We start from the raw sequence: 27,412 nt of genomic DNA on the forward strand, positions 1-27,412 counted from the left end.
ATTTTTGTATTTGTTTATATATTCCGCCAACTGTTATGAAAGTTTTGAGGCGTAAGTTTTAGAGAAATACTATTTATACTTATTATTTTAAAGAAATACTATACATGAATAAATGAATTTCATAAACACGCGTTAAGTGAAAGAAAAAATTAAGAATGCGGATACTAGTAGGAAACTTTAGAATCATGCACGCTACCGCTCATTTATTTCAATGCACTTTCAAAACTTCATTTTTACAACTTTATCGAGAAACGAGAGACCAATTGTTCTGTAATTATTTTCACATAAAATGTATGCTCCTGCTGTAATTTTCCAATAAAAATTACACCAACAATGCATTGAGGGGTCAGCGACAAATTGAATAAAGCAAAAACATTTTTTAATTATTCTTCCTCGTGAATAGAATGGAATAAGTAGTAAATTTCAGAAGTCAATTTACTTACGATAAACAATAACTTTACAGATTTTCATGAACGTATCACTTATTCATTATTATACATTCATTAAACGTTTTGTTTGTAAAATATTGAAAGCATGTTTTCAGCTGACATCATGTTCGGATAAAATTGTCATTCCTGTAGAATAGGGAATACACTGTAAAAAAATTCCGAAACGTTACTGGTTATCTCCGTGGAACGTTTCGGGATTTCAGAGGTTTTCACCTATTTCCCCGCAAAATCAAGTATCTCCACAAAAAAGTTTCCTGAATTGCTAAAAGATGCACGAATGCAGACATTTCAGTGGTGTGAAAGATATTTTTTGCTACCAGTTTAATGAATGACTGAGCATGTTTATAAGGTGTATCGGCTTCAATTTGATCACAGCCCGTCCAGATTGACTAAACTCCCAATGGGAGCAAATAAGTCACTGGCTAGCTGCAGGAATTGCAGGCAAGAAATATGATTGGTTTGTGCTTGCAATTATTTGCGCAGCTTCGGCCATGGTCGCGGTAATGCTTGTGGAACTTTCTTGGTAAACCAGGAAGGTTCTAATCAAATACATTAAACCTATTTAATTTTTGTAGAAGGTTCACGACTGGCTTTAACAGGGGAAGTTTCCCAGTATTTCAGGAAGGTTACTCACGTGTATCGGAAAATGTTCCTGGTTTTTGTAAGAAATGTTACTGGTTGAAATTGGTCACATCAGCTGCCTATTATTTTCCAGGAACGTTTCTGAATCGTTTTTGCAGTTTAACATAGCGACAATAGATCTTTCAATTGAAATTATGATCAAATGTTGACGTTATAATTATAGACTACTGATAGAGTCGTCAAAATCTAACACCGGCATTTATTCCATTATCCACAGACAGTCGGTCAATATGTTATTAAGTTACTTGGATTAGTAGTTGACACAATCAAAACGCTGGTTAATATCAACAGACACATTATGGCACATTTAATGATTTTATGTACTCTCGACAGAAAATTTTGCTGTACATGTAATCGTTTCTTCTCGAGTCAAGTCAAAAATAAATGTCATATTTTATCAATCAATATGTAGTCGTAAATATATGTTAAATTTCGGGTTTTCAGTTTTTGGTAAAAATTAAAGAATAGTTGTGATTTTTAAAAATGAAAAATGTTTTATTGATTTTACTGTTAATAACCTTTAGTTGATCAACATTAAAGTTTAAAGACCACACTGGTGAGAATAAAAAATACTCTGCTTCCATATAAATTTGTTATTGTTTTAAGTGAAAGATAATCCAGAAATCAATGTGTTGCATGATTTAAAAAAAAGAAAATCGCAGAATGAACGTAGCTTCTAACGAAGAAAATATACAGACTTTTTTTTCCATTATGTTATCTTGAGGACATTTTTATAACAGTTAGCATTAATAAGATACTCGCGGGAGAAATATAAAATCATTGTATGTATCTACAGCACTAAGACATAATATTTTAGCACTTACATAATTTGAGAAAAATACAGATACCCTGATTATGTATGTTCAGTTTTTCTCTAAGAAATGGAAAAGTTTTTGATAAAAGGAGAACTGCCCTTTCTTGTAGACTTGGTACTGTCGAAAATCAGGCACCGATTATTTGAACTGAAATAAGATGAATCAAAACTTTGATAAAATTACAAACGAATTTATCCTGGATAAAATGAATGAAAGTAAGTGAACTTTTTACTTTCGCAGTACATTTTAAAATTAGCCTTATTGATTTTTTTTTCGCAATTGTGAAAGATAATGCAGAAATCAATGTGTTGCATGATTTAAAAAAAAAAAAAAAATCTGCAAACGCAGAATGAACGTAGCTTCTAACGAAGAAAATATTCAGACTTTTTTTCGATTATGGTATCTTGAGGACATTTTTATAACAATTAGCATTAATAAGATACTCGCGGGAGGAATATAAAATCATTGTATCTATCCATACCATTAAGAAACAATATTTTAGCACCGATAATTTGAGAAAAATACAGATATACTGATTATGTATGTTCAGTTTTTCTCTAAGAAATGGAAAAGTTTTTGATAAAAAGAGAACTGCCTTTTCTTGTAGGCTTGGTATATTGTCGAAAATCAGACACCGATTATTTGAATTAAAATAAGATGAATCAAAACTTTGATAAAATTACAAACGAATTTATCCTGGATAAAATGAATGAAAGTAAGTGAATTTTTTGCTTTTGCAGTAAATTTTAAAATTAGTCTTATTGATTTTTTTTCGCAATAAAAACAACGGAACGAAATTATTTGGAATAAAATTAAAAAGTTATAATGCTTCTAAGCAAAGGTTAAAAGTTTAAAAAATCAGAAATAAATATTTTTTCTTTTAATAATAAGTAGTTAAAATTAGATTCTTCCGCAAAGTTTTTTATACGAATCATTCATCATATTCACTTTATATATTTTTTTCATTTTTGCAATTTTCTAATTAGAAAACTTTTTTTGAGGGATATTTTATCATCTTTTTCCTTTTTAGTTGTGTAATTCATTTGGCTGTTTTTTCTTTTAACTTTCATGTTGAAAAAAATTGCTTGATATTTTGAGATACTGATTTAATGTGAACATGTTTTCTTTTCACATCATAAGTAAAATTTTTGTTTAAAAAATGAATAAATAAAAAAAAAAGATCCTTAAAAATTGATTTTTATATTAAAATGATTTTGAACTTAAACTAATTAAGAGAAAAATGCAATTGCGGTTAGAAAAACGACACTAATATATATGGGAAAACAGGCCACTTTTGGACCCCCGTACTTTTCTTTAAAAAAATAATTACTTTAATGGGGAAAAACATTCAGTCAGTATTCGTCTTTACTTAATTTCTAAGTTAAAAGTCATTTTTTGATTCTTCCTAAAAATATTATGTAGTGCACTCATGATGGTAAGCATCAGATGAACTCGTGAATTATCATAACACAACTTGTGTAAACATTTTCTTGTACATATTTGGTCATTTTTTAACCGACTTCAAAAAGGAGGCGGTTATCAGTTCATACCGTATGTATGTTTTTTTTTTTTGTTTGTCCACTCATAGCGTCTCACCTAGTGAACCGATTTTGATGATTCTTTTTTTAATGGATAGAGGATGGCTCAACTTAGGTCCCATTACTTTGTTTGACCATATTTGTTCTTTAGAAAAAAAGTTATGGGCAAAAAACAGTAAATTTCCCTATTAAATGATTAAAATGATATTGTAGCAAAGTTCGCACTTGTCAACCGTGGATAACGATGGCTCAGTGGTAGAATTCTCGTCTCCCACACGAGCAACCTGGGTTCAAATCCCGACTAGGACAAAGTGAATTTTCCTAAAATTTCGTTTCTACTGTTTTCCGTATTTTCTCGAATGTTCTATTAATTTCTGTATCTTTTCAAGTCTGGAAAGTTCCAGCACTTTTTCAAGTTGTATATAAGGAGATGTAACGTTCATTCGTGGTTCTGAATTAAGATCTCGAGTTGAGACTAACGAGTATTCGCTTCATTTGGCTTTCACATTGTCTTCGCTATCTTCATCTACGCGACAATATGAAACTCATTGTTATAAAAGTTTGGTGCCATATAACTGTAACATTAATAGTAATTGTAATGATAATTTTGAATAAAGGCTTTTCTAAAGCAATACAGTGATATAGAGCCGCACTTCTTACTAGGTAACTTCTTACTTTTACTGAAATATCTACATTTACACTAAAAAGAATGAAATAAAAAAATTTTGAAAAAAAAAAATAGAACCGACTTCAAAATTGCTCTAAAAAGTGAAAAATAATTTTATTCTTTAAACACCATCGATAATACTTTTAAACATAATTTTTGAAGTTGGCGCAAAAACAAAAAGTAAAATCCATTGTAACCATGCTTCGTTCATATTTTTATCAAAAAATCATCCAAACTTAGGAACGAAACATTTATATCGTTACTCAAATATGCTGTCATCAATGCGTAATGCATGTGGTAGTGAAGAAACTGGACGTGGTTAAATTTATACTTGTAGTTGAGTTATGGCTGTGAATGGTTTTATCGATCGTTTTTGCGCCAACTTCAAAAATTATGTTTAAAAGTATTATCGATGGTGTTTAAAGAATAAAATTATTTTTCACTTTTTAGAGCAATTTTGAAGTCGGTTCTATTTTTTTTTTTTTTCAAAATTTTTAAGAATTAAGTTTTGTATTTCGTATCACATGAAATCTTAATATTTATTTTCAAGCTATTCGATGGTACAAATGATTCATAAGACGAAAAAAAGCAATGATGACACTTGCAATCTATACATATTAAACCGTCTTAAAAGAAGTTTGAATAGCCATCAAACATATCGATCCCTTTTTTTTATTGCTTTTACATGTTTGCGTACTCTCCCAAAACAGATGATTCTCCAAGGGATGATAGGATTTTCGTTCCACAGTAACAGATACTCTGATTCATCTATCACTAGAAATACTTCTACTTCTTTTGATGGAATTATTTTATTCATTATTTACTATCTATAAAAAAATGAGACTCTTTATAACGGTTTATTTAATGATGAAGCAATTGTGACAATTACTAATATTTTACGCTTCGTGTTTAAGTGTTGTTTAACGAAGAAAAATTGAACATTGTATGAAGTTGGATTTGGGAAAAAAATGATTTTTTTCTTTTAAATGCGCTAAGGGTTTTTTTTTTTTTTCAGAAAATTACATAACACTTTGCATCTCTTTTTTTCTTTTTTTTTTTCATAATACATAAATTTTATATTTGAATCTTAAGCTTTTGCAACGACTAGCAACAAGTTATAAAAAATAATTCAGAAATCTCAATTTAAAGAATTGAAACGTAATTTTTGGAATGATCTTTTTTCATGTCAGGAACAAATTGAAGTTTTATGTTAATGTCATGCACATAACTCCGTGAGACTTGCATAGTACTCTTTATCATTCATTTTTCCTTTCGACCTTCCATTGCCATGTATTACAGGCACACAAACACACACACACATAAATATTTATATACATAATATATGTATATATATATATATAGAGAGAGAGAGAGAGAGAGAGATAATAAAGGGATACACATGTGAACCAGGTATGTTTTACTAGGATAAATTCAAGAAAAAAATCTGAAAAAATCGCAAGTAGTGGCAGTAGAAGTCCTACTTCTTGGTCAAACTCTTAGAGAAAGGAGCTAGTCTATGTTCTGTGGTGACACACTCTTGTTTTAACAAATGCTGATGTAAATTTATCACCGTCTTTTTCACGTAAAAACCTATTCTAAGCTAACTAATAAGCTAAACTTAATTATTGCAAACCATTATATGAACATTTAAATACATTAATGACAATGTTTATGTATTTTTTATGTAATTAAGAATTCTTTATTTTTGCGAGTAAGTTCTAAAGTAGATGATGGTGCACTTGTGAATGCAGCATCTAGAAGAACATGTGAACAGTTCCCATGGAGAATTAATATTTTTCTACCCTCAGTGTAAATTTATTGTTAATTACTATTTATTTATTGGTTTACTGCGACAGGAAAGTCCGGGTTCGAATCCCGGCTCGGGGATGGACGTACTTTCTCTCTCCTGTCCTTGTCCTTTCTTTGTGTGAATGTGTTGTTATGATGTGAATGGTTGCCTACTCTGTAAACGGGTCCTTATGGAATGTATGTACTGTAGAAGTCGGACTTCACACCAAATTACGGTACAGTTGGAAAAGTGAAGCAGCGCATCCCAAATTGCCAGCCTAGCTGGCACACGACAACAACAACAATAACATTTATTTGTTTATTTTATGATTATTTTTTTAAAACTTATTTGTAACTTAATAGTTGGTCAAGAGTTTAGCGCTATATACGACTTTTATCAAACCTGTATCTCAGAGCTAGAAGGACGTAAGTCACAGTATGGTAATTTCACAGGAGAGAGGGAAAACTTTTTTCTGGTTTATGCAAAGGACAGGACGCGCGCTCTTTTAATCCTGGTAAATAATTAAACAGATTTTTTTTTAAGAATTACTTTCACATGACTCGATGCGGAATAGGCTTGTACATTCAATGCACTAATAAAAAGAAAATCGCAATTTTTGGACTTACGTCAGTCGGACTCTGAGGTACAGAAATAAAAAGAAAGTATTTTTTTAAACATTCTTCACACAATAATCTTTACACAATAAAATATGCTTTGTGTTCTGTAGTCTTATAACTTGCTTTCTTGACTATCCAGTGACCAGAACATGCTAAGAAACTTTAAAATATCTCAATGAGCAGAATTATATAGTTCGGAAAAATACTTTCGTAATGTCACAATTTCTGTACAATAATATGACACAACGTAGATTACTAACCCATCACTAAAATTGGTATATACGTAGATATGTTTCATATTAAAGAGTTTTTCACTGAAATATGATACTTGTCTTGCATTTTTCCGTCGTGTTCACACGTTTCCCGCTACAGGGATTACATTTGAAAAATTAGACCAACGTTAAATATGGACAAGTGTGGATAATAAGTAATTTGTGATTTCTCTATACAAAAAAAATAATGCATTACTTCTGGCAGTAAAGTATATTTTTAGAATTAATATAAATACTTCAATTATATAAATTCTAAAAGTGAAAATTTTTAAAAATACAATTCAATTTGCATAATTACAGATCAGGTATGAAAAATAAAGTAATTTATGCATGGCATTACTATATTTTAAATCAATCAACAAATTCGTAAATAACTACAAATTATGCGATGTTTCAATATTCGGATTAAATTATTGACATTAATTGCAATTACATATTAAAAGCTACAATTTAAAATTTCTTGTCACTTAAACTTGATATTATTCATAAGAAAGAAACATAACGTTACATTAAAATCCTCCTCGCACGCAGCAAAAACTTGGCGAGCGTTGCTACAGATAAATTCATTTCAAAACCTGCCAAGCTAAGCATACAGAGAAAGGAATAGACATGCAAAATTTAAAACATTAGACTGCATTTACCGTGGTATACTTAAGAGATAATGGCGAATGTGTTAATATCGTACAACACCGAAATAGCAGGTTGTATAAAGATTTTAAGCAAAAAATAAGTGTAAACAATATGCATGCTTCACCACCGGAAGACATCCGGAAATAGCTGCACATGCATATAGATTAAACATTCATACTATGACAAATAATAGTAAAAGAGTGGTACATACCTGTATTTTGTAGGGTTCTTTATGTTTTTGATAACTTCACGGACGCTCCATGTTAAGTGTACGGGGCGAAAATATTTATCGCCTGCAGGGGTAAATTGGAGGCTTTGACCAATGAGAAGAGGGTCGCTTATTGCGCTACTCTGAAGCTCAGCTTCTATATAGAGACTCGAGCACCATCTACTTCATACAATTAATACCAGAAAAAAGATGGAATTTCGTACATGAGTTTTCGTACATAATCAGTTTCTTACTCATTTTGAGCTGGTCAGATAAGACATAAAAAGTCATGTCTGTCACTGTGCAATTTCCTTGAAACTTGTGCACTTTTCTTAGCGGAACAAATTTGTCTTAGCAATATGTCTTACCTTAATCTTAGCAAAGAGATCGATCGATCTTTATCGGCATTGCAAAACGTTTTTTATTTAAAAATTACTTTATATAATTCTGTCCGCCATGTCAGTTGCTAACGTTTCCTCTTTAATCCTAAATAAGGTTATATTACATGACAGCTAAAGCAGAAAAATTTCATAACCCTCTAGATATCCCAAAAAATAACGTATAAATAATTGACTGAAAACCAAGACTCTATTAAAAAAGAATTATTTAATTAAATAAATAGATGTTACGCACCAATTCAACTAGCAGTTACGATATGCTATAAAATTGTCGTAACTGAGATTCTGTTTTTTTCCAGCGAAACATCTAAAGATCACTAACGCTGTTTTTATTTCTTCTCTGACCTTAATTTACTCTTAAAGAACTATTGCCATTCACAAAATGTATTTATTTTTCTTGAAAAGAAACACCTACGGTCACAGCATGGTGTGGTATGGGTGTCCATACAAACTTATTTACTTCGAAAGAAATCTTATAATGTTCCAAAAAGATTAGTATAACAGTTTTAGAATGTAATTAATAGCTCTTTTCACAAGCCCAAAACACTTCAAAGTAGAATTTTTGGTTTTATAAAACGTATTTTCACAACATATTTTTAAGTTTTACAATCATAACAACAGTATTTCAACTTCCTCTCCATTTTTTTAAAAGAAAAACTAGGGGGCTCTGAAGGAAAGATTTAAATCGTCAATTAGAAAGAAACAGATTAAAAATGCATTATGAGCTCCCTTTGGAACAAAAAGCACCCTTTCTACGGGTTTCAAAATAACTTGTACCAACTTGCAGAGCCGTAAGGGCTAAGGGGCCCCTGAGCATTGCAAAACTGCAGTTTTGTACGTTTGAAAAGTCGCTTTCATATTCGTGGTCTCTAGTAATATACTTTGCTCTTTAGCTCATGGCTTGAATTAAAATCAAAACCTTTAAAGTTTGTAAATAAGAAAGAAGAAACAAGCGAATCGGGAAGACGTAACTATGGCAACGGAAAATAAATATCAGTAATTTTAATGGAGATGAGATTATTCGAACTTAATTTTTAACGGCTTGTAACTTTTTTCCTTCGGAGATAGAAGCTTAGTTTTTCGACCAAAGGTCGAGTTATATATGGAGTAAAAATAGCCGCTCTTTCCAGTGGTGTCAAAAAGAAAACTGTATGCCAATTCTTTTACTTTTTACTGATAGATTTAATGAAGAAAGCAATGCCTAAATTTTAGCTAAGCCTAAAAAAGCTCCAGCTAAAAACGCAAATAACTCCTGCTGTATTTAAGTCAGAGCATTGAAACAAATTGCGTAAAACGCGGAAAATTCTACTCTTTTCAACGATATATAATATTAATATGTGCAAGTAATTTTTTACCTCTTTAATAGGCAATAGTAGGCAATTTACGCGAAATTTGAATTTAAAAAATGCTTACAAAAAAAATTAATAATAATGATAATAATAATTCGAATTTTATAAAACAAAACCTCAGGTGCAAACCACCGAGGCTCGAAGTATTTTTTTTCAAAATTTCAAGGCTGTAGGAGCTATAGGGTCTCCTGGACGCAGGCCCGCCACAGACTTCCTTCCAGGATTTCTTTGAAACCTTACTTTTATTTCATATAGAGATAATTTAATGCTAATGATTTAATGCTATTTATAAGTACTTCTTTTTCAATTGTATTGTTTCTCTTTTAAAAATCATGGTTTTGTAGTTTATGTTATAAGAAGAAGAAAACGTTTATATAATGTTTCCTTTCAGTAGTGGTTAAAGTGTCTCTGATGTTAAAGGTATTGCGTGGTGGGGAGTGGTCATCCGGAAAGCCAGATAAAAAATCTCGAGCGCCTCAGATATTCAGAGGGGGTGTCAAGTGAACACTTAAAATGCTCCCATTCAAAAGGCTGACGTTTCAGTAAATCGCAGCAATTTTTTGAAAACGTAAAAATAATAATAATAATAATAATAATAATAATAATAATAATAATAATAATAATAATAATAATAATAATTTGAATTCTGAAATTTTGAATTCAAATTATGTTTTTCGCAATTACGAACTGAGAGAGGACCCTACTCATTGGAGTTATTGTTTCTAGAAACGGCTCCTGTCCCCCCCCCCAAGCCTGCCTCTCCTCCTGGGCGGTTACGTGTGCATAGTTGTGTGTGTGCGTAGACCTGTGTGTATGCACGTAGGCGTGTGTGAGTGTATGTGTGTGAAGTCGTGTGTTTGTATGTGTGTGAATGTGCGTGTGTGTAGGACATGGACGCCTCCGACCAGGAGAAGCGGATAGCTCAAAACCGGAGCAGCCGCGCCGCGCCACCAGCAGAGGACGGGGGGCGGTGGTGCTGCAGAGGTTTCTGCTGCAAGTTGAAAATTGCACGGACACCAAAAACGGTCAAATGAGAACAATAAGCAATCGTGATTGCTCACAAATATTTGAATTCTGACATTTTGAATTCAAATTATATATGTTTCGCAATCACGAGTTGTGACAGGATCCTAAACTGTTTCTAGAAACGGCTCCTGATGTCTCTCCAAGCCTGCCCTTCCTCCTAGGCAGTTACGTGTGTATAGCTGTGTCTGTAGGCATGTGTATGTGTAGGCGTGCGTGCGTGTGTAGGCTTGTGTGTGTGCATAAGTCATAGTGTGTGTATATGTGTAAAGGCGCGTGTGGTTGTGTGTGTAGGACATGAAAGCCCCCGTCCAGTAGAAGCTGCTTCCGGTAGCAGAGGAACCTTACCTGCAGAGGCCACTTGTCCAAGCTGAAAAAGGAACCACAACGCCACGGATGGACAAATGAAAACAATTAGCAATCGGATTGCTCAAAAGAAAAAAAAACAATTAGCAATAGGATTGCTCAAAAAAAAAAGTCATATTGTAACACTCGAGCGTGTCAAATTTTTATACAGAAGGAACAGTTTGATATTCCAGTCATCGTAACCTAAAATCTGACGATTATTAAGAAGGGTATTATTAATCTGACTGCTTGAAAAAAAAATCTCGCTACTAATGAAAATACGGAGGAAAAAAAGACTTAGGACTTTGGTACTTAGGACCTAAAAGGTTGTCGTAGGCAATAACGAAAATAGTACCGAAAGGAAAAGCAAAAATTGCAAAAATAGTAAAAAAGAAATCTTTGACTTTTTAGCGAATGTGTTCATCCTATTTGTTCCGTTGTTATTATTTTACAATTAAAAAAAAAATTAATTTTGTGTTTTAGTTTTTAAATTATTTTTTGTTCTAATTTCCCGTTTTATTTACAGAGTACTCTTATATACTTTTTCTTAAATTTGTAAATACAAAATTTTCGCAGCAGCTTTATTTATTATCAAAAATAATTCTAACAGCGAAAAAGTGGTTGTTTATTTTAAAAAAAAAGTCTGAAAGAAAAGAATTCAACTGTCGATAATACGCAAACAGAATAAACTAAAAAATATGTCATTCTTCCCTACATTCATACTTAAACCTTAAGATCGCTCATAAAATGATAATAAATCGACGAATATTTATTATTTGAAGTTTAATGTATTTTATACTTCACATATCTTGCGCTGAATGCATCTCATACTTTATGTACAAAATGGACATGTGTAAAATGCCTCAAGAATAAATTCGAAAAGAAATATACATGAAAATATTTCATTTAACATTATGAGTAAACATGCCATGTACTTTTTTTTATTTAAATTTATCTTCTATTACCTTTTAATGGCACATGAGCTGTGAGTGTTTCTTACTTAGAAAGTAAACTTTAATGATATCGTAAACAAAAAGCAATTAATTGTTTTATAAAACATTTAACGAGTCTCAGGTCCACATAGTACCTCTTTAAAGCATCGTAAGTAATTGGCTCAGACATGCTTTTCAAATCTAAATGCAGCATTAGAATATTTTATTGTCTTCTGTTACGATATCTTAAAAGCATAAAATAAAAGTTATCCAATCGTTTCATAAGATAATAAACTTGTCTTAAGCTGAAATGTTATGTTTGTAATGAAAAATCCAATGTACTGTGCAGGAAAGAAATCTAAAGATTCTTTTGTATGGTTATCTCTCCTTGGTTACTTTTATGATGCCTTTGACACAGTCTTTAGTTACTTGACTGTACCGATTACATTGATTTAAGTAATGATTCGATATAATAATGATTCTTTCAATTACATGAATTTTTTACAGCATATTTCATAATCAGCTAGTCAAACATTGGTACATCTGGGTTGAGACACGGTGTTTGTTTTCAAGTAGAAAGAAAACGTACATGATTGATGTAGCTTACATAAATGGTGGATGGAAAACGAAATACTCCTGTTAAAAAACGCACTGTAAAAAAATTCCGAAACGTTACTGGTTATTTCCGTGGAACGTCTCGGGATTTCACACGTTTCCACTTATTTCCCCATTAAAACAGGTATCTTCACAAAAAAGTTTCCTGAATCGCTACAAGTTGCTCGCGTGCAGACTTTTCACTGTTGTGGAAAATATTTTTAGCAGCCAGTTTAAAGATTGAATGAACGTGTTTCTTAAGTGTATCAGCCTACTGTTGCTTACGGCCTGTCCAGATTGACTAAACTCCCAATGAGAGTGAAAAAGTCAGTGGATGGCTACAGCTTTGCAAGGTAGGAATTGTAGGCAAGCGATATGCTTGGTTCCCTCTTGCATAGCTTTGGCCGTGGTCGCTCTGTTTTTTTATGGAGCCTTATTTGTAAATAAGGAAGGCTCAAATCAATTACACTAAACCTCGTTATTTTTTCTAGAAGGCTCCAGAGATATGAATGGCTCTAACAGGGGAGATTTCGCATTTCTTCAGAAGGTTTCAAAGTTAATTTCAGAAAGGTTACTGACTTTTAGCGGAAAACGTTCCTGATTTTTCCAAGGTATGTTACTGGAAGAAATTGGGCACATCAGCTGCCTATTATTTTCCAGAAACGTTTCTGAATCGTTTTTAAAGTGCGTGGATGAAATGTTGGTGAATATAAAACGCACAGCTGATTGACACGTTTTCATAAAGTTACATCACTTGATAGGCAATCCAAGATTTAGAGTTTGCCATGTCTATATCTTATTTACGGATAAAGATAATCGGGAGAGACAGATATGATGTACGGTGCAAATGAAATTCATTAACAATACTGAAAAGTTATGAGCGTTTTTTCTAATGCTAACATATCTGGCAAACACCAGGAAAGTTTAAAACTGAAAATCAATAACTTTTCTGAAATTGGTGTGGAATCTTCCAGAACAATTCAGATACCTTATTAGTAATTGCCAGTAATGTTTCTGGAACAAATCAGTGCTCCTCCAAAAATAGATGGATGTTTACAGCAATTATCAGTCACCTTCATGATTTATCCGAAAGGTTCCTTATGCATTGGTAACACATCGTGTTTGGCTGAATTGCAACCAAAAACCGAACAGCTTATTTGCTTGCAATTCTGGAAATAGTCACAGCATTCTATTACTGCAATTTTCCATTTGATTGGGGTTCGTCAATCTGAAGTGGCTATAGCAGAGTTGAAATGCGAAAATCTCCATAAAGAAGCTGAGTATATCTCCTCAATGGAAGCGGAAAATACTGTGCCCCGATAACGGTGAGATGTTAGCAGACATGAGTCATGCTGTGGTGCCACCTAAAATTGGGGGCGGGGAGGGCTATGGGCAGTACCTTGTAGCTTTATAGGGTATTCTAACCAGAAATAAGCGATTAAGACCAATTTTATTTTTAGAAATTAGTAAAATTTTTGAAAAGTTAACATTTTATACATGACATCATAAACGTTTTTACTGATATGTGTAGCTTATAAGGGAAAAAAATATGATGATTTTAACTTTGATGATATTGGGTGAGGTTTTTTGAGGGTGAAAGTGAAAAAAGTAACAACAATCAGTTAACTCGTCCAACCAGGGGACAAACACAACATATGCTAGGCGTTTTCATTTTAGAAACGAATAAAAGGAAGTTACTTCAGAAAACTCATCTAGAAAACCTTTTGAATACTTGTTGTTTAAAACAAATTACTTTAATACTGCATGTTATTTCACTAACATGATTACCCTACCCTTGCTTGTATCTTAATTTTTGGTTTTGAAGTTGTACTATATTTGCGGGGTCTACTTTTTGCCATGAGCACTAATTTTGCTCTAACATATTGACCATTACAAACCAAAGACAAAAAAAAAAAAGCGCGCAAGAGCAAAGGTGTGAAAACGAAAAAATAAAAAAACCATTTCCTGATTACTAGGAAACTTTTCGCAAAAATACTTGTTTTTCACAAGAAACCGATGGAAACCCTTTCGTTCTTGGAACTTTGCTGGAAATAATTTACGACGTTTCAGAATTTTAGCGGTGTAGATGCTTATAAACGTATCCATGTCTGGATATTAAGCGCACCATCGTGACGTATTTTTTTTTTCTTCTAGGCCATTTGAGTACTCCGAAAATCTATTTGAGGTGCTCCTAAGTTTCTCTGCTTGTAACTTTTTTATTTTGTTGAGGTAAGCTAAGTTTTTTTAAAGATATTTCAAAACAAATACTCATGCATGACACTTACAAACATTTCTGTTATTTGATTCTTTCTTCTTCTTTTCTTGGCCTACCTTTTGTCTTTCAAAAAACATTATGATTTTTCAAAGAGTAATATTACTTTCACCGGTTTTATATTTTCTTTTTGAAAATTTTCATAACAACGACAGGATTTCAAAACATTGCTAATGTTAACTTAAACATACTACACGATTTATTTCAAAATGTTTAAATTGCTAAACTAAGCATTTGCAAGGCAAATCAGTAAGATACTTTTCATAAAAATTTCCATACCTCAGCAATAAAATTTCTCTATTGACGCTTAGTATGAATCCATAGTACTGTTTTTGGTGAGTACCTAAGAGCATGACGGTAGAAACCAGTGTCTGGAAAATACCATTGATGAATCCACTATCTCTAGATCACCTTACTCAACTTTTTTTCTTCGCGAGGTTATACCTTCTGCAAACTGAATGACTCAAACTACTCCTTACGATCAAAATATTTGTTAGCTAGACAACATTGTATCTCGAAGACCTTTTATAAATTTTAAATGCAAATTCCATTTATAAAACAAACCGAGGCTCTTAGAATAATGCAACTATCGATTCTGAAACGAATCCCACTTTATACGTTTTTCAAGAAATGCAAATATTTTGTACATCATGTGGAGTTAGGTTTCAATGCTGTTCTTCAACTCCCTTTGTTTTGTTTTGAAAGGAAATATATGCTTCTATTTTTATCAATAAATATCTACAAAGATTTTATGAGAATTTCTTCTAAAATAAAGACTGATATTTTATTGATTTCTCCATGGAGAGCGCAGAAAAATCTTTTCCCCTTTTATGTCTATGTCTGAATAATCTTACTCATGCATTTTGATAACTTGATATGTGTGAAAGCGTTTTATTTTTCCCTCTGTATTTAAATTTGAAAAACTTAAAGTGCAAATGCGGTCAAAAATATAGGCTTTACTCATTTTCGGGACTTTCTCGTTTTTAGAATCGTAATAATTTTGATGGGGCTTGGCAACTTGTTTACTTTCTAAATTGAAAAATGTTATTCATGACGCCCCCGTTATTACTCCTGATGTTTTCATTTTACACTTTAAGGAACTTCCTATTGATTGAAAATACCTAATTTATTCATTTGGAGGATTATTTTACTTTTCAATGGATTAGTTCACGTTTTATAGAGGATCAAAAAAAAATAGTTTAATGGTTTATTTTGTTTAAACGTCCATTAAAACACAAAATAATGCATGGTACGGGAAGAGTGCGTACAGTGAGACTGGAAGAACAGTGAGACAACTGCAATTTATTTTCTGTTTTGCTATTTCCAAACTGGCAACACTTTTGTAAAGTCAAATCAACATGCTGTGAATATTATTTCAGAAAGAAAGTTGCGTTCAGATCTAAGGTGAGAAAAATAATTAATTACAAAAGCAAACGGCAACAAGCATCCATGTTTTCAGGTCAATCTTTGATGCTTTCAATGTTTGTAGCTCGACAAATGTGAGTCTCAGTGTTTCCCCTTACTGTGTCTTAAGGTTCCCACTCACTGTGGGAACAGTGAGACAAAATTTCATTTCATTTTTATTTCATTTTTCTTTTGTGTGAATTCGTAGATTTTTCTAGACCAACTTTTATACCTATTACAGTAACACATATTATCGAATTTAAAAGAAATTCATTTCAATGCTTTTTCATAATAAAAAATATGATTGAATTTTTCCGTCTCATTGTACACACTTTCCCCTACAACTAAGCATGTATGTTCTTTGTAACATTGAGGAAACACGGTGGCAATGAATAAAATTTAAAATATTTACCGACATTAAAAATACATTATGTTTAGTACTTTTAAATATATGTTATTCTTTTCTGCATCCTTTCCGAAACTTTCCTTTTAAATAATTCATCAGCGTCTACACACTTGGAAATTGTCGATTTTGCACAATCAAGTATTATAGTATCATGAAATAGAGCAGTAATGCTTTGTCAATTCAAAAGATGTCACTCATTTCTTTGTTCAAACCTTTGCGAAACCTATATTTCCATTCCACTTACTAGGCTTGAAATATTAATGCTATTCTTTCATAATATATCAACTTTTTATCAATTGATACTTATGTGAACTTTTTACATATCATGCAAGATGTGGTTTCCTGCACAAAGCACCAATAGTAGTTCTTTTATAATGTATCTTTACTTTTAATCAATCACCTTAATTTTTGATTAATTAATAATTTTATGTGAAATTCTTATATAACATGCAAGATGTGGTTTCTTGCACAAAACACCAATCGTAGGTCCTTTAATAATGTATCAATTTTTGATCAATTGATATTTTTATGTGAAGTTCTCTAATATGTATTAAGGACTTTCTACCATAAAGTGCTATTCGTAGTTCCATTCCTATTGTATCAAATTTTGATCAATTGATACATTTTCATGTGAAATTCGTACGTGTTATGCATTTTTTTAAAATATTTAACTCTATTCAATACTAACAATAAGGAAATGTTGAAATTGCACGTTTTATTCTCCCTTGTTTTCAGCGGAAAGCAAATATGCAAGATTGTACAGTAAAAATAACGTACAATAAATGAAAGAAATAGAAACGAAAAATTTGCAGTTACTGCCCTTTATCTGCTCACGGCAGAGTTGATATTTTTTACGTGAAATTCTAAGATGGCATGCATTATGGGCTTTCTTACATAAAGCGCTGTTCGTAGTTCCTTTCATATTATAGATACTTTGGATAAGTTTATGTTTCTTTGAGAAATGTTTACATATCATGCATTATAAGAAGCGTGTAGCTAAAAAGTAGGAATCTCTAATTTCAATTTTTCGTAGTATTTTTTTTCAGTTTACTTATTGCAATACTTAATACAAATACAAATACAAAAGTGACGACCAGCAACAGGCTCTGGGCTCAGTTAGACTGGTCCTAGTCAATTCACAATCCCTAGTGAAGATCAATGGCCCTCTTGAAACTATCTACTCCCGTGCTCATTGCCACCTCTTCCGGTATGTTGTTCCAAGGTTCCACTACCCTGCTATAATAATAATTATACCTAATATCCATGTTAGCCTGAAATTTAAATAGCTTAAAACAATGACCCCTTGTTCTGTTTTCAGTGCTAAACTTCAGCCCCGTAACATCTTTCATTTTAATAAATTTAAACAACTGAATCATGTACCCTCGGTCTCTTCTTTGCTCAAGACTGTACATTTTTAGCTTTCTAAGCCTGGAATCATAGTCTAAACGAGAAAGTCCATTAATTAGCCTTATAGCCCGCCTTTGAACCCTTTCCAATACATTAATATCTTTCTTATGACAAGGAGAACAAAACTGAACAGCATACTCCAAATGAGGTCTTACCAAACTTCTATATAAGGGCAGAAGAACTTCTTTAGATTTGTTTGAAATAGATACATAGATAGAATAAGGACCGCAACCTGAGTAAGTCAAGAGATTTTCAAAATAGTCCGCTTAACTCCTATCTTCGTGTCGATACATATGTGAGTTTTTCTTAAAACACATTTTTTTTTTTCCTTTTGAACTGAAACCATATGCTTCATCTGCTTTCTTACTTAAAGCAGTAAAGCAGTGGAGTAGTCAGTCAGGGCCTTCAAACTGGTTCTGGGTTCAGATTTAAGTAATAGATAAACAATGACCTCAGTAAAAATGTCTTTTACTAAAAAATAGCAGCATAGAAATATCTAACTATCTTAGCAATATATATATTTTTTAATATTGCAAGAAATATGTCATAGCGATAAAGAAATAAGCGGTCAAATTATGAAGTAGATAGATAAACAAGATTGCTTTTAGAAAATACCAAATATTATAGTATAAGTCAACAAATTATATTAGAAGGTATATATATATATATATATATATATATATATATATATATATATATATATATATATATATATATATATATATATATATATATATATATATATATATATATATATATATATATATATATATATATATATATATTTCATAGCTACTTGCTTTACTACTAAAATGAACTTTGTAAATGCTGAACCGTGAAAGTTGTTGGGAGTAAATTCCCCTTCGGCATTTAATTATTTTGTGCTTGGTTAAATAATTGTAGTTTTGATTTATCGACAAAAGGTTCAAGAGCTCAATTAATATTGAAGAAGCTATTTACTCGTAACTTCATTATGTTACAGTTTTATTCGAAAGAAATGAAAGTGCGATTTTTTTTTTTTTGGATACCAGCAATTAATTAAACTGCTAAATGAAAAGAAGCCATCGTATGGCAAATATTTCGTTGGTGATTACATTGCGTAAATTATTTAAACTTTGCTGGAATAATTTTGAGAACGTAAAGGGGAAAATTTACCTTTTTGGTACTTATGAATGATGAATGTCTCTTTTTAGCTAAAGCAATTATTAAATTTTTGAGTATTTTTGAGTTTATTTAAAATACTTTCCATTTATGAGCGCTTTAAACAATTAATTTAACAGAAAAATTCCGGAAAATTTGCGAATCATAACAGTTAGTGACAAATTTATTATTTCATTTTAAATTTCAACTTATTCTCAAATATGCTGCCGCTGCGTGCGAAAAATATATCGTCGCTTCAGAGCAGCAGTAAGACATCTAATCCCAGAAATAAGATGCTCTACTGTAGCTCTGAGGTAATGATATGTACTAGCAATATATTCAACCATGCGAGTACTAATTCAAAATGTGGGTTTTTTATGCAATTCTTCTACAAAACTCTGGCCGCTTTAAAAGAGAAATACCTCGATAAATTGTCAAGTTTTGTTGTTGCTGTTTTCTTTGGGGTCGGCTGCTTCATTTTTCCAACTGCACCGTAATTTGATGTGAAGACCGAACTCCACAGTACAAACATGCCATAGGGACCCGTTTACAGGGTAGGCAATCATTCACAGCATAACAATACATTCACACAAAGGACAAGGACAGGAGAGAGAAAGCACATCCATGCCCGAGCCGCGATTTGAACCCGGAACCACCTCATCGCAGTCAGACTCCTCTGACCACTAGACAAGGCGGGCAGCAATTGTCAAGTTTTCAGTTGAATATAAAGGGTATCCCAAAATTAACGCAAGATTTGAATTTGCCACCATGTTTTCTATAAATTGATGGCAGCCATGAAAAAAGAACAATTTGACAGTTGAGAGTTTAGGGTTAGTAAAAATGGGGTGTTATTGTACCATACAGCTAGAGAGAGTGAAACATTTCAATTACTGCATAAGGCATTTCCTAGTCGCGTACTCTCTCATTTCGGTGATCAGAATTGGCACCCTAGATCGTGTGATTTAACATTATTAAATTTCTTCTTATGGGGTTATTTGAATTCAAAGGTCTATGTCAACAAGCCCACAACCACCCGTGCATTACCGTGTTGCGATACCGAGCGCCAATAACAGTAACTGCTTGACCAGCCTCAACTTTCATTATTTTTGAAACAATTGTTCAATAATGAAAGTGCGTTATTCTATCGTATAACGCTCCATTTTTGATTACCCTAAACTCTCAGCTGTCAAATTGTTCTTTTTCAGGGTTGCCAACCATTTATTGCAAAAATGGCGGCAAATTCAAATCTTCCGTTATTTTGGGACACCCTTTATAAAATTTGTACTGCTTCATTGACAATACACAAACAGATTGTTTTTCAATTTCAACCAAATTTGCTATGAAACTGAATTAAAACCGTCAAAAACTAACAAACGTTATTATAAGACTACAGCGGAATGAGTACAGTGTAGCATCATAACATGATGAATGAATCAAGTCCTCCTCAAGGGAAAAAATACACTTTATGTATGTGTTTATTTATTTTTTTTAATTTCACTTTTCAATTCTTAATACACATTTAGTTTGTTTTTCCTCGGGAAATTTTGAAATGCCTCAAATATTTAGCTGCACATTTGTTTTCAAACTTTCGTTGTATTTTTGTAGATTACATGGATTAAATGTTTAAACTTTTTCTATACTATGCTAAATCTTCATAACTTGTATGACTTCACTTGGAGTAATGGAAAGAGTTTGAATTTTAGTATTTTCGGATAAGGTAACTTTATTTTCGATGAACTTGAATCTCGAACGCAGAGTACATAATGATCCAAAAGTCAGTAGACTTTTAAAAACATTATATTTGTCAAATTATTTACAACCAAACGATGCAGTTCACACAGAAAGTATCTGTAACAGAGGATATTTTTGTTTATAATGAAAAAAAATATATAGATATCATTTAACTTTTTGGCAAAAGGTTGGCACTGGTGCAGATTTCAGAGATCGTCAGTAGGGGAAGGCGTGATTCTGAAAAAGCATTATGAAAGACCAAACAACTCGAAATGAATTCCTAAAATCAAAAATCAACTGTGATAGTTTAGCTGACCTATCATAAGCACCCGACATTGCACCATCTGATTTATTAATATTGTGATCGATTAGGAACAACAAAACACTTTAAATAGTCGTCAGATGTCTAAAATACATTCTCTAGACATTTTCTCTAAAACATATTGGTCCAAAATTGAAATTTAGTTCACTAAATGACAAAACAGTTGATGATAACAAGGGTTATTCCAACATTAAATAAATACTTTTAAATGAAACAAAGCTTTTTCTGGTCTGTTTACTAGAGCTGTTCAAAAAAAAAAAAAATCTAACTCGTTAACATAAAAAATGATGAAATGTTATTAACAAATGGTAGACAAAAAAAAAAAAAAAAAAAAGAAAACTGAAAAAAATTTTCTTTAAAATAATATTTTATTTTTATTAAGGTTTTGTTTAATTGGGGTGTTCAGTTTAATTTAATTTTGTTTCAGTAGATGGGTCTTTAGTACCGCTCAGAGACTACGTTTAAGAGTCGCTTTTGCTTTAATGATATATCTCAGATACGGTTTATCTGTGTTGTGAATAAACTGAGCTTGGATCAATGGATAGTTCAAGATTGATGGGAAATTTATCTGGACTTAATTAAAGGAAACATACATTCGCATTAATATTTATTAACGGAAAAGAACTTATTGCTTTCCATGCAGGAAAGTATTTCTTAGAAGAGAAATTGATTTCGTCTTTGATGGTTAAGAAAGTACAAGACAAGGAAAGTGCTAACGTGCAATAAAAAAGTTAATCAAAAGTAATATCAGAAGTAAAATATCATTTTAGCTTGCTTACTTTCAACTGATTTAAATTAAGTATTTAAATTGTTTTAAGAATGTTTTAAAACTCCCTGAAAGCTCTGCAATAATCATAAAAAACTTTTATATTTTGCTGCAAAGTATATTTTAGCTGATACACTGGTTAACAAAGATTTTGTCCCATGAAACTTTTATAGTGTTTCTAGGGCAATTTTTAACGCTAATTTCAAATATCCAATCAGAATTTTTCCATCACCCACAGTTTCGTGTAATCATATGTTTTAAGTGATTTTTTCCCGCGTTTTCCTATATCATGTAATGGAAAAACTTATAATTAACACTTAAAATCTTGTTATCAATACTAGAAATGGAGAAATATATAGTCAGGTTTGCTAGTACTGCAGTAGTGGTGGAAAAGTGGTCAGTTTTAATGGCACCCATTTTCGTGATATAAGCTACCTGAATTGAATCATTTTTTGTGTTTTTACAATTGAATGAAATAAAATACTCATAGATTTTAACTCTAAGGAAAATGCTTTAGTATACTGTAATAATATTGACTCTACAATGTTGACTAATACGTTCGCATTTTGACATTAAACAGATGAGACTTGGTATTAATTATTTTGAAACTATTTTAAAAGCTATACTATTGACTGATTGAAACACGTTGCCTTCGGTATCAGTAACATATTCAGTGAAAATAAAGGAAACATATGGATATTCATATGTTTTATTAGATAAAATTTTTGTACAACACATATCATGGGAGTTATTTCTGGTCAAAAATTGAATTAAATAAATTTCATGAACTGCTTGGTTTTAACACAAAGCTGTTTTCTCCTCTGCAAAGAGGAAAGCATCGGCAAGAAGAACGTAAGAAAGAAAAAAGCTGGACATGCTTATTCTACAGGAATTTTATATTAAATTAGGCCTTTAAAAACTTTGTAGATACTTTGTAACACTGATGCTGAATTTGAATACTTAAAACTTGAATTTCTATGTAGTTTACTAGTGTAAAGCTAAATAAATATATCTTTGGAGGACCCCCAAGTCTTGCTGATTAATGCTAGACACTTAAGAGGAATGCTTCTGATGCCAAATACAGAAAGAAATAACAAAAGCTAAGATTTTGATCATCGTTTTTGTATTAATAATGCATGTGAATATGCGCGTTCCTTTCAAACTTCAGTCTAGTGTTACAGAAAATCTGTGGGTAATGAAGAAAAACTGTTTGCATATTTGAATTCATCGCATTATTTTACACTAAGATCAAGTATTTTTCTCCGTGAGACAAAAAAAAAGTTCTTTTTTGTAGACTCTTGTAATTGAGGCAGTAAGAAGCAAAAGGATGTAAGTGTGAAAACTTAAAATTTGGAGATAACCAGTACATATAGGAGAGCCTCTACTTTGCGCTGGAGCAAAAGAAGGTACTATAGTAACACTCTCTGGGTGATGTGATACAGCATGATTTAGAAAAAAAAATCAAATAAATACTATGTACGCTTTGAACTTCGAACGCGTTTTACTCGAAACATTAACACGTCCATTTACACCACTTTGCATCTCACTGCCTCAAATCTATTAACAGCTAGGTCATCGTAATGTGCTAAAACCAGAGATGTAGCTAGGAGTTTTTTTTTTTTTTTTCAAGGCGTGAAATTACTCCTTATCTTTTTTGTTGGAGTAAAATTCGTTTTGGAGGTGGAGTATTTACAAAAACAATGAAGATCAAAATTATGATCAGTTTCTTAAAAAGCTTAGCTTTCAAAGGATGAAATAATAGATGGCAGGGAACTGGAGATGTGTACCATTTTAATTTTTAACATCCAGACTCTTGCACAGTGTTTCGATTAATACAAGCTAGGTCTATAAATTCAAGTTCAAAATTCATCATTTCATCACACAAAATTAAAGTGTTCCTAAATTCACATGTTTTAATTGTACATGATGGATATTATTTATACTGGTATGTTTTTTTTCCCTAATTTATCTGCTCTATCTGATAATAAAACAATATTTTTAAAAAATTGAAGATAAACGGGGGAGTTTTTGCTCGATTAAAACCTTTCAAGTGATGGTAATAATTTTACCCGTTTGTATCCGGGCCAAATTTTCTGTATATAATAGCTGCACTTTTCCTATGATTAATAAAGCGTATTATAGTCAGCACACTCGAGTACAACATTTTTTTTTTCTCTAAAGTACTTTCTTTCGAGTAGGGATTTATTTTTGAAGAGTTATTGAAGCACCCAAAGCTTTGAGTTAAAAAAAAAAAGATATGTTGTACTCGAGTGTGCTGACTATAATGCGTCTTATTATTAATGGAAAAGCTATAGCTACTATATACAGAAAATTTAGCCCGGGTACAAATGGGTACAAGTCATTGCCATCACTTGAGAGTTTTGAAACAGGCAAAAAATCTTTTGTTCATCTTTAAAAAAATTTTTAATATTGTTTAACTATCCGATAGATTAATTAAACTCTAAGAAAATAAAGCACTTACTAGTATAAAAAGTATTCATCTTGAACAATAAAATCATATGAAATTAGGTACACTTTAATTTTGTGTGATGAAATGATGACTGGAACTCAAATGATTTATTCAATTACAAACGGTTACTTGCCTTTGAACCTTACTACTCACGTGACGGAAGGGAGTTAGACATAAACAATCAAGTATCCTGTTTTGGTTTATTGTTTGCATTATCCCAATCCAAAGGTTTTAAACATGACTTTTGTCCACCTAGCTTGTACAGTCATAGAAAAAAAAAAAAAAAAAAAAAACACTTTTAATTATTCGGCTATTATACATGCTAGAAAAGAAAGAAAGGTGTCATCCGACTTGGTTTAAAGTCTTCTTTAAAACTTCTTTGATGAGGGACCATATACAAAGCAAAATGAGCACCAACTCTTGATTTTCAAATGGGAACCCCTAATTTTTGCTACATAATTATGTTTAGACAGCACAATATAGCCAGGATACGAAATTTCACTGCATTCCGTGCAGTAGAACATAAGTTATTAACGAAAAACGTTTTAGGGACCGTCACCACATTGAAAACGCTTCTTTCAAGGTCACGGCTCATCAAGTAACGGAATGTAAACAAAGGAAAGATCGAGATTATCCAGCTCAATTCATGATTTTTTGAAGTTCTCTTTTTTTCCGTAATCCGATACATTTTAGCCGATTATGTTGCGGCAAAAAGCGATTTACGATCGAATTTTATTTATTTTATTTATTTATTTATTTATTTTTTGAAAAAAAAAAAGTAAAAATATTTACTGATTTTTGTTTATTTGGATTAACCTAAGAAAGACCGATGGGGTTTGGCTGGTCCATCGTATAGATCGTTGTTTAGTAAATCGAATAATGACAAATTAAAAGTAATGGAACTTTTTGCATTTTCTAATATGAACATATTGGATTGCTTATATAATCATTCAGCAAATTAGCCTCATAGAAATGTAAATATCCAACCTTATACCTAGAAACATGATGTGAATATGCTTGATATATGTATTGCACCTATGTTAAAGGTTTATTTTGGAATGAATAGAAAGTCTTTCGATGTAAAATAGAATTGCGCGTTTTTAATTTCGCAGAACATCGGCAGAAGTTTGGGTCATCGCACACAAAAATATAAAAAATATACCGCACTACGTGGGAAGACGCAGCATTAAACAGATTGGAGACTCGAGCGAAGCAAGGTCAATTTATTCCGTGAAAATTTGCTCTAAATACATAAAATGAACGAAGTATCAATTTAAATAATAAAACAGAAACAGGAGAATATAAATACCCGTTGATGAGCAAACCGTTCATACTCGAACTTTATTTGGGAAAAATTTGGTTATTTGAATTAACCCAGTGGACAAACACAGTAATTGTTCTAGAGGCTTTTTTGGGATCAAAAAAAGAGAATTTGTTTCAAATCCTAATTCATGCGAAAGATCATAATGCGTGGTATTATTAAAAAGCCATAACACAACCGGCGCGGCGGTTTTAGTTAAATGTGTAAGGGCTTTTAAAAGCAATTTAGGAAAGTAATTTCCCGATGCTGTTTCTAGCAACGAGATTCGAGATGGTCCAACCCGTAATTTAAAAAGACAAAAGTTATTTTAGCTTAAACCAAAGTGAACCGAAATCTGGCTTCTTGTCATTTCTCCGATTTTGTAACATTACAAACAAAACTTAGCATTACTTGATTTTGTTTCGCGTACTATATACCTGCAAACTAACATTTGCTATAGGACCAGGCATTAAGCTGGCGCACGTATAGCAATCTTATGCGCAGCATATCCGACAGGCGGGTTGAGCTATCCAGAAGCTACAATTTCGACCTCGCTGTAAATTTCGCAGATTGGAAACGAAACTAATCATTCGGGATGCAGAAGTCACCTTATTGAAGCTGAGAGTGCGAATAAACTGGTAGATAAAGTAAATTTATCTGCTGTATGTTTACGGCATCTCACTGGTGAGAAAAATTTTTTTCATCCACCAGTTTTTAGGCACTCTCAGCTTCAATGGCATGACACCTGCTTCATTGTTCGGTTAAATCTGGTTCAGGGTTGCTGTGCTTATTATTGGGACCCACAGCAGCCATCAAATGGGATAACCAAACCGCAACTACATCTCTGTGAATACGCGGGTCACATTCAGCCCGCGAATTTGGTCCATGTGGCCCGTTGTATCTTCAAAGAATAAGAACGGAAAGTAGAATTAGTTCCAGTGTCATGAAATTGGAGCCGAATATTCAGATAATGGATTCTGAAAAACATGCATTTAATAAAATAGGCAAGCATTAGTTGATCATAATAATTTTTTTCACTTTCTTTCTTTGACGATATTTTTCCATGTTGTTCGAAAGGGAAGAAAATAATTTGAAATTTTATCTTTGTCTTGCGAGAATGATTTTAATGTGAAATGCACGGACAATGACAGAGAAAATAAATAGAAAAATAGTATTTAAATTATAATTAAGAATAGACAAAAACTCAATGTAACACGCAAATTAATGTTTTGTTAAATCTTTGACGAAGTCAAAAAAAAAAAAAAAAAAAAAAAAGTTCACAATTAGCCACAATTACTACTTTTGTGCAGAATACTCCTTTACTACATCCTAAAGCATGGAAAATTATTCAAGCACTATCCAAAAAAAAAATTAATTCCTAAAAACCAGTAAACTTATCTAAGAGCAAATATTACCTATTGATCCATCTGGAAACTGTTAAAGGCGAAACTTCACACTGTTGGCTATTTTTGAATACTTTTTCCCGATTTAGACAAGGCAATAATTTTTCCTTTTAATAAATTATCTCCGGGAAGAGTCATTAATTCTACACTGTCTATTGCAACATGACTAGCAAGACAATGAGGTTTTGTTGTATGTTTCTGTGAAAAAGTTGTGCATGCTAATTTTTTTGAGCAATCACGATTGCTTATTGCTTTTATTTGACTGTTTTGATGTGCTATCATTTTATTTTCCATACCAGCACCCTCTGCAGCACCATCGTCGGCCGGCAGCCTCACGATGCTGCTCCTCTGGCGAAAACCGTCTCCAGGTTGCGTCAATATCCTACACATACACACGCATACATACACACACCTACACACACACAAACACGCATACATACACACACCTACACACACACACACATACACATACACACACATACATACACTCATGCCTGCACAGACACAAACACACATGCCTTAC

Source organism: Uloborus diversus, chromosome 3 (assembly GCF_026930045.1).
Source record: "Uloborus diversus isolate 005 chromosome 3, Udiv.v.3.1, whole genome shotgun sequence".
Classification (NCBI taxonomy): domain Eukaryota; kingdom Metazoa; phylum Arthropoda; class Arachnida; order Araneae; family Uloboridae; genus Uloborus; species Uloborus diversus.